Consider the following 9842-nt stretch of genomic DNA (forward strand, 5'->3'; position numbering starts at 1 on the left):
TTACAACCTGGATCTCTGACCCATCAGAGCCTCACTTCACAGATCTGTATTCTAACTATTGTCATGGATTCGGAATATTTGTAATTGGATGGATGCAAATGTTACATCCTTGAAGGTAGGGGACCTCAACAAGACATTATCTCAATGCTAACTCTTTAGCTGAGTCTGTAATAACATGTTCCAAATGTTCTGTTTAGCTGCTTCGAGGCATGCATTACCTATAGCGATCAGTGGATTTCATAAAATTGCCTTGAACTGATTCTTTGTGAAACTATTGTAATAAAGCAGCCAAAATGAAGATGAAGACTTGGGTGGTGATGAAGGTAGGGCCACTGTAGGCAGGAAAGACAAATTCGCAACCAGTATTGTCATCAATCCAGTAAAGACTAGTTACAGGCACCTTCAGTGTGGGAAGGTCTGACGTCATCATCTCACTGCTAACTGGCCCGCTGATAGGAATTATTGTCCGTAATCCGGTCTTAGCTTCTGAACATTACATATCAGCATGTTTACAAGAAATGTTCAGTTTTGAAAATATAATAATTAATGAACTGAACTTATCAGGTTGAAAATTAAATTACTTCCTCAGAAGAAGGATATTTTAACAAATTGGATCTTAGAACTATCGGAGCAAAAAAATTGCCTTAGATAATTTTAATCAAATTTTAATAACATTTAAATAAAAAAAAATCATATCATTCTGGCCATATTTCTGTCAAAGGATGCATGACATAATGATTGTTTGCATAATTTTATGATTTGTAAAGTTTTATGTGTTACAAAAGTACCTACCTGAAAAATAAAAGCCTATACTCAACGATTTGAGAATATTTTATTCAGCCTCTTCATTCTTAATTGCTGTATCTCAGTTTCCAGAGTTCTCAATTTCCCAAAGAAGGTAAATGGTAAATAGTTTATCATTAAACTGTTAATGACTAACATGTAAATAACTGCCATTTAGGTGAAATAAATCAACAGGGGTAATAAATGATTTAATGCTTCAGTGCATACAGTTACACAAACATTGATTCAAGCTCTATCATGAATAATGTTCCACAGTTGATCAAAAAATATCTGAAGTAAACATATTCTCTCTTAATTATAAGTTTCCCTTTAGTATCCTTTTGAATTCACATATAATATTTAAATTAGTTGGGAGGCAGCCCAGAAAACTAAACTTGTTAGGAGTATTTCTATACAATGTTTCTTCCTGATACATAATTTAAGTGGCATGGTGATTTTATTCATCTGGACCTAAATATGAGCTAAAAAAATAACCTCATGTTATTGGATTATAATAATATATGGACACCAAGTCATTCTTCATACTTAATTAAGAGATATACCTGGTTTTTGATTAATAGTTGAAGACTTATTCTGTAAAATAAATATAATTATAATATAAAATTATAATCTATCAATATTTATGATTCCCTTGACTGTGAAGTATGCTTCTCTGTTAAAATTTAAAGAGCTGAATTAACACAAAAACATACTCCTCTTTCTATGAAATCATCTTCATATTCTTCCTTTCAGAGCATCAAATGGGAAACTCCATGAGAGAAAGAACTTGTTCATCTTATTCTTTAAAAATTCCAGTTACTAGTTAGTTAGTCTGCCTGGAAAGCATTGAATGAATCTCTTCTTCAGAAAGGCATTCAATATACACGTTATCCATCTCTTTCCCAATCCCTGGATTTTACATTAGATCATAATCTATATTCTGACTGTATTTCTTATTCCATATCAATAACTTCGATCATTGAACAACAAAATATTTTAAGAAACAAAACTTCTAAGAAACAAAATTTCAAAATGTGGAGAGTATATAATGTTTATACATTCCTCTTAAAGGAATGTGGCCAATAAAAAAAAGTTGTAGAGAATACCATATATAATTTTGAATAACAAAAAATTCTTATTAAACATTCGAATATGAAGGTATTTAAAGAAATCAATATAGCAGCAAGGTTGCTTTATGAGGGTACAGACTTTGAAATAACCAAGTGTGAAGGAGCAGCCAGAAAATAGAAAATACAAAATAACGAAATAAACCCATAATAATTTTGTCTGTAGTATTAACTGCAGAGTATGAATCACTAAGAATTAAGCACAACATTTTTTTCAGTTCTTCTTGAAACATGAAAGAAAGAGAGAGAGAGAGAAGGGAGGGAGGGAGGGAAGGAGGGAGGGAGAGAGGAAGGAAGGAAGGAAGGAAGGAAGGAAGGAAGGAAGGAAGGAAGGAAGGAAGGAAGGAAGGAACAAAGATAGATAGGATTAACTCCAGTAGATAGCCAATATGTTAACAGATGGCAGGGGGAAAAATCTCCCTTTCTGTTTAGCTTCTGTATTTTCTGATAAAGAATATAATCTTCAACATGATATAATCAAATAGAATAAAATAGATTTGGAATTAAAATCCATGGTTGAGGAGGATCTGGTGAGAGCTCACCACATGCCTTTACGTGAATTTAGGAATCTTGGTCAAGATGAGTTAGATCACAGGGCCAAAGGTTTGCAAAAATGATCATGGGTCCAGGTACCACAATGTATTTGAGAATTCATAGGTAAGACATAGTTAACATAAGATTTAATATAGACAAATATCATGGATTTTCAAGGGAAAAATTTGCAGTCTCTTACAGGCTGCAGATAGTTGGGTCTTGTTTTTTTTATACATTCAGCTACTGTATGTCTTTTAATTAGAAAATTAAACCATCACATTTAGAGAAATTATTGGCGGGTAAGGACTTCCATTCACCATTCTTTTAGTTGCTTTCTGATTGTTTTCCAGTTCTGTTCCTTTCTTCTCTTGCTATCTTTTTTTGTGAATTGAGGATTTTTTAGTAGTATATACTTTGATTCTTTTCTCTTTATCATCGTGTATCTATTACAGGTCTTTGCTTTATGGTACCAAGAGGCGTATTTAATGTATCTTATAGCTATAACATTTTTTTTTAAGTTCTACACTTAGCCCTTTTATGTTTTTGATGTCTCGATTTCCATCTCTTTATATGGTATATCTATTAAGAGAATATTGTAGTATAGATAATTTTAACACTTTTTTCTTTTAACCTATATGTTAGAGTTCAAAGTGATTTTACACACTACCATTGTAATATTATTTTTAATTTGACTATATACTCACCTGCACAGGTAAGTATACTTTCTTGTTGCTAATTAGTGAGTGTCCTTTTGTTATAGCTGGAAGAATTCCTTTTAGTACTTTTGGCAAGGCAAATGCAGTGGTGGTAAATTCTCTTTTGTTTGTCTAGGAAAGTGTTATTTCTCCTTTGTTTCTGAAAGACAACTTTACATATTATTGGTTGGCAGCTTTTACTATATCATCCCACTCTTTCCTGGCTGGTATGGTTTCTGCTGAGAAATCAGCTTATAGCCTTACAGGTATCCCCTTGTATGTGATGAGTCTTTATTTTCTGTTGCTTTTGGGGGGAGTGGGGGAGCAGAGGCAGCACGGCCCCTAGAATGACAGGGTGCATCTGTGTCTTGGGCCTGGAAGGCAGGGTGCAGTAGCAACCTAGGGACAATGATTCTAAGTCCAGATTCTGGCCCGAGGGAGCAGTCACAGACCGCGATGACAGGTCAAAGCCGTGACTTAGAACCCTGGGTGGTGCACACAGCAACAGCAGCATGACCTTGGTCACGGAAGGTCAGAGCCCCAAATTAGGACTCTGAGGTGGGGTGAGGAGCAGAGGCAGCTCAGGCATTTTAATGACAGGTCAAACCCGTACTTAGGACCTGGTGATGGGATGCAGAGCAGTGACAGCTCTGGTTCCTCAGACGACAAGGCGCTGTGATGTCCCAATCCCAGAGAGAGGGCGGAGTAGCGGCTGGGGCCCTTGGGGGCAGGTGTCTCACTGCAGCACCATCTCCAGCTGCAGGGAGGAGACACAGTGGCAGGGACTCGGCGTGGCTATGTCTGTCACCTGTGTTCAGCATCGGTGAAGATGTGGGAGTCCTCAGTGGCGAAGGCTATAAACATCCACAGTGGTGAGGCTTGGTAGGATCCTGGCTCTCTCTTTCATCCCAGTGGGGTAAAATCTGGCCAAGAGGATCCCATTCGGCTCCGCTCTGCTCTTGACAGAAGGACAGAGTAACTCAGACAAAATGCTTACTCTGCTTTTTTACGTGACTGTCTTTAGTTTTTGAGTTGCACAGGGTTTCTAGTGCCTCTTTATGGTATCCCAGAACTATCTTCATTGGTTTATTCATTGTTTTTGTTGTTTTTTGTATGTGTGTGGGAAATGAGCATTGGTACCTCTTAAACCTCCAACTTGCTGAAGTCACCTTAGATTGTCACACACATCCACAAACATACACATTTGCTGAAATTTTATTGTACTTACATCGACTCTATAGATAAATTGGGGAGAATTGGAAATTTTACAACACTAAACTTTTCTGTCTATATGTGTAACATTATGCATTTTATTTTTTATTTTATTTTTCACAGTGACATTGATTAATAAAATTATATAGGTCTCAAGGGTACAATTCAATAATACATCATATGTATTTTGCATTGTGTGATCACCGCCCAGAGTTAAATCTCCTTCCTTCACCACATATTTAACCAGTTTTGCCCTTAGCTACCTCCCCTCCCCCCTTCCCTCTGGTAACCACTAAATCATTACACATTTGAAAATATTCTTATATTTCTTCAAATAAACTATAAAGTTTTTATCTCTGTATATGATTACATGTTTTGTTAGATTGATTTCTAGAGATTTCTCCGATTATCTTTTTTTTTTAAAGAACTTACTGGTAATGTAAAAAATACATTGTAGTTCAATTATTCATTGTTTTAGACGTTTATATATTGGTATTATCTTTACCCAAATTATTGCTCTGTGAACTATTATTTTAGGTTTTTCTTCAGTTTTCATTTCTTTTTTCTATAAGCTCTTCTTCCTTTGTGGATGTCTTCAGTTCCTTGATATTCTTTTTAGGATGATTATAGGTTATAAACTACTATTTTCATTATGCGGTTAGGTTGCAGAATTCTCTAAAACCCGTGCTGTTTGACAATTCCTTAGGTAAGCAGTTTCTGTGACAATAGTCACTGACAGGCATGACAATGGTGAAGTAAACCACCTGTATGTGTTGTGGCAAGGTCAAGATTGATAACCTTTGTGTTTTCTTTTCCCATGAGGCCATGGCAGCTGTTTACTTAAATAACAGTGACTAGGAGTAAGAATATATACTAACACATTTTTTAAAAGTATTGATACCAGAAAGCAAATAACATAATAATAATATGTAAATAAATAACGATGAATCCCATGAGAAATACAGTTTCACAGACATATCTGTTTAGTACTTGCCTCTTCCTGCAAATATCGTCCATCAGTATAACAAAGAGTAGAAATACAAAGTAAGCTAACATAGGTGAGCAGAGAGGGAAAATCAAATGGAGAATTTAAAATATAGCCTCTCTCACCCCCTAATCTATTTTAGACAGAAATCTTAATGAACATTTTGGTGAATAAGACAAACACATATACTTCTTTTTAGTCAGTCAAGAAAACATATCCTTCGTTTTATAGTCATTGTTCAATATTGAGTACCCACTATGAAGGGAATAAATGTTCAAGGGATAACTGATTCATACTAATATCTCCATATGCTTATGAAGAATATGCAGTGATCAAGTATAGCGGGAAGGGTGTGAATCTCTCACTCTTGTAATAAAGATTGGTTTTAACTGGGAATAAATATAAGACTGTTTGAGTAAGATCAAATGCTATAGAAAAAAATTTACCTATTTATCCTTGGTTTTATTTTTATTGTTCTCAGTATTTAGCAAACATCTACTTTATGTGAGAAGAAAAAGAAAAGAAAGAAAGGGGAAGAAAAGGAAAGAAAAAAAGAATATACATTTCTTGTCCTCATGGAGTTCTCACGTAGTGGGCATTAAAGATTCTGATTTGTAAATGGAGAGTTGATGTTGAATACAAATATTATCATCCTAAAATAGCTATTGATTAATAACAGTGACTATACAATGAGGGTCTAACATGCAAATTTCTGTGGGTAAGCAGGAAAGAATACACTTAACTGGTATAAGAAAAATCTGGAACCTTTTCAATATTAATGAGGATTCGCTGAAAATACTCATTTCTGGTATTCTGAAGCCAATGCCATTGAACATTGAATTTTGATTAATTTTAGAAAACACATAAACGGTGAGTGGCTAACTGAGGCATGTACCTCTTTTATGCAACTGTTCAAAGGCAGATGATTCAGAGATGGATTAAAGTAGATATGTTTCTAGAACCATGAAGTTTTCCTAGTGTTTGGCAGTCCTCAGAGTCCCATCTATAAAAATATACATTGCTGTGTTTCTAGTTAAGTATAATTGTGGAGCTAGGTTCTGGAAGATAAAACACATTTGTTTTCGAAGACATAATAATATTCTAATACTAGATAAATAAAAAACATTCAAAATTGTGAATTTTCAGGATTTTTTTAAGTTATATTTCTTCTTTAAAAAGAAACTGTAAAGGATAGATAAGCTCACATTGTCTTACATATCACTGCTTATCTGTAGCATTATTTCATAAATTAGTTCATGAAATAGTTCTATAGCATTTTATTGAAACCTCTCTACACTTTATTTGGGCAACTTCATTTTCTAAGTATTTCATATTAATATTTTAAAAATTTTACAATCTCTGAATGATTTTTATGTTTTCATTGGAGTTAACAGAAGATAATATTTCAATCACAGTTTCAGAAAGCAAAATTCGAAATGTGCTAAGCAATGGTTCCGAAATTTCTTTCCATTAATTAATTCCTAAAATCCCAGAGAAGATTTTTTTAAGTTTCCTGATTCTTATTTTTTAAAGGAACATATAACGTAAATTATATATATAATAAATTATATATATATAATTTATTTGTGTGTATATATATATATAAAACTATATAGTTTCATGAAAAGAGAATAAAAACTCAAAGAGAAAAAAATGGGAACCAGCAGGAGGCTCTAAAGAGTATATTTTCACTATAGAACTATAGGCAGATTCTGGAGGAAATAAGAAAGAATAAATCGATATTTGACCTTTAATCATGTGGCATTTATTCTGTTTGATAAGTGTTTATTTTGACCAGGAAGTACACTGAACAATTGCCAATGAACTTAAACCCATGACAAAATATTCAGTATCATATACAACCTAAAATAAAATGGTTTCTAATTTTAGTATTGACATCAATCCATTTGCATTTAAAAATTTTAAATTTTATGATGTGGGAAATAAATTCTAGCTGCTAATTGTGAGGTGCGTGATAAGGAAAATTGCCACATTGATTGCCTTGCATTTTCTTAAGTTAATATGTAAAGTACTCTGTTAAGCTACGATTCTCAAATGTTGAAATAAATAAGATTGCTATATATTTTTTTAAATATATTAACCTAGTCATAGCATTCAGAAGGTTTTTGGTAAATGCTTTAAAACTTGCTTTGAAAACTATTTTTTTCTTTTAAAACTATTTTACAGAAAGAGAAGGGTTTAATAAAAAATTTACCTTAACTTAGATATTTTAGTTGAATGAATTATAGCATTTCGATTTATATCAGTTTGCAGTTTAGAGTTTTCTCTAGAATTGTGTTGTTTATTTAACATAGTAAATACGTGGAGCATTCATTATATATTTATTCTATGATACAATGACAGCATAAGAAATCTATTCTCATAGAATTATTGCTTTCCTATTTATCTGTATATATACAGATATTTACAGTTTCGTCAACTATTTCTAATGGTTCAAATAGATTTGAGTGAGTTTTGCTAATGCTGTACTAATTATTAACCACTGTTTTTTCCCCCCATAAAACTGTTTCTATAACCAGCTTATTGGAGAAATAATCTAATATTACACAGAAGTTCTGAGTCTTTGTCTCTTTTATATTTTATGAGAACACAAGGTAAATGTGAAGGAAAATCCAATAGTTCTTTGAATAATATGGGTAAAATATTGACTAGATTCTATATATACATGTTTCAAGCCTTGATGTAACATTAATCTCTAAGCTAGTAGTACCTAAGACCCATATAAATCATCCTTAATAACCAAATATATAGGAATAAAAGAATATAATGTCTTCTCATGTCAATATTTTTCTCAACTCTACACTTTAATAATTACTTTTTTTAATTTGCTTTAATTTTGTTTTTTAATTTTTAACTTGCATGTTTCTAGGATAGAAATATTCTACATATAAAGAACCAAACAAATAATGTCAACTCAACATTATGTTTTCTTCTTCAACTATTATACAAACAAATAATGTCAACTTAACATTATGTTTTCTTCTTCAACTATTATACTTAATCTACCATTTCTCCCCAATTTATTATTATTTCTATTGTTCATCCTTTCATTCTGAGTAGCAAATTATTTAAAAATAAATATCGTAAAAAAAATTAGACATGAAGTGCTTTTTAAACAAAATGTTTCTACCATACAAAAAAAGACTGGGTAGATGATGTATAGGACATAGTGAGACAGCAAGTTTTTTGCCTGCAGTGAGACAAATGGAATGAATGGCAGCATCACCGATGAGCATTGGTAGTGCCCTGTGTCCGTCCTCCCTTTGCTTGCATTCAATAAAAAACGTGTTTGATTGAAGGATTTTTCTCAGGTAGGCCTTACCAGTTACTTCACTAATGATCTCGATTTTGGCCAGTGACCCAGAAATGAAACACTACATTTCACAGAACTCTTGGAGTGCACTATAAACAAGGCTTGCAAAATGTCATGTCCTGGAAAACATGAAATCTAACATACTGGTACGTGTCTTATACTCGAAATTGAGTTCAGAAATAAAATGTTTCATGGGCCACAGAAGGTGGCTAGGTCTAATTTTGAAAAGAAACACAAATCTTTTGTCGCCTAAAAGCAAAACACACCAGGAAACCTGAAATGTGAAGTTACTGTGGTACCAGAATGACCACACAATGCCTTCCATAACCTAGAGGTGGCATTTCAATATTATTTACAGCTCTAGGGAGACTACATGATTTTTGAAAAGCATTGATTTGAGAACTCCTAGAGAATCCAGGTTTGCTCACATACGAAAAGTCTTAAATCTGTCTTAGCATCAGCTGATTGTGAGCTGGTTATTCTTTTAATCAAAATGATAATTATGCTGAACTTAAGAAAAAAATTTGCTTAACAATTTATATCTCGAAATGCTCTGGTTTTTGATTCTCTTGACCAAAGAGAAGCACCATTTAAACCTAATGAATATTCAATTTAAATACAGTATTAATATATATGAAAATAATTTTGATATTATTTAGTTTTCATAATGTTATGGTTTTGAGAAATATCTTTGATCATATATTGATTTGCAAACATTTTCTTGCATCCATGTTTTTCCTCCTTATTCTCTTAATAGTATCTTTTATATCCAATTTGTCATTTTTCTTTTATGGATTATGCATTTGATATTTTACCTAAGCAATATTTACCTAAACCAAAGTCACAAAAGTTTATTCCTATATTTTACTCCTGAAGTCTTATAAATTTTGGTTTAGCGTTTAGGTCTATGGTACAGTTTGATTTAACTTATATATGATGTGATTCACACTGGGTTCATTTTGTTTGCATATGGCTATCCAGTTGGCATAGCATCATTTGCTGGAAAACTTTCCTGTATTCATGATTAGAAATAGATTTTAATGTAAGATGCATAACTACAGATAAAGAGGATCTCTACAAAGTTAAGGGTTTTGCTCTGCTAAGACAATGTAATAAGTTTACTTTTATATACCCTAAAATATAGAAAAGTGAAAATTGACAAAACAATATTA

The sequence above is a fragment of the Rousettus aegyptiacus genome, unplaced genomic scaffold, assembly GCF_014176215.1.
Source record: "Rousettus aegyptiacus isolate mRouAeg1 unplaced genomic scaffold, mRouAeg1.p scaffold_m13_p_16, whole genome shotgun sequence".
NCBI classification, from domain to species: domain Eukaryota; kingdom Metazoa; phylum Chordata; class Mammalia; order Chiroptera; family Pteropodidae; genus Rousettus; species Rousettus aegyptiacus.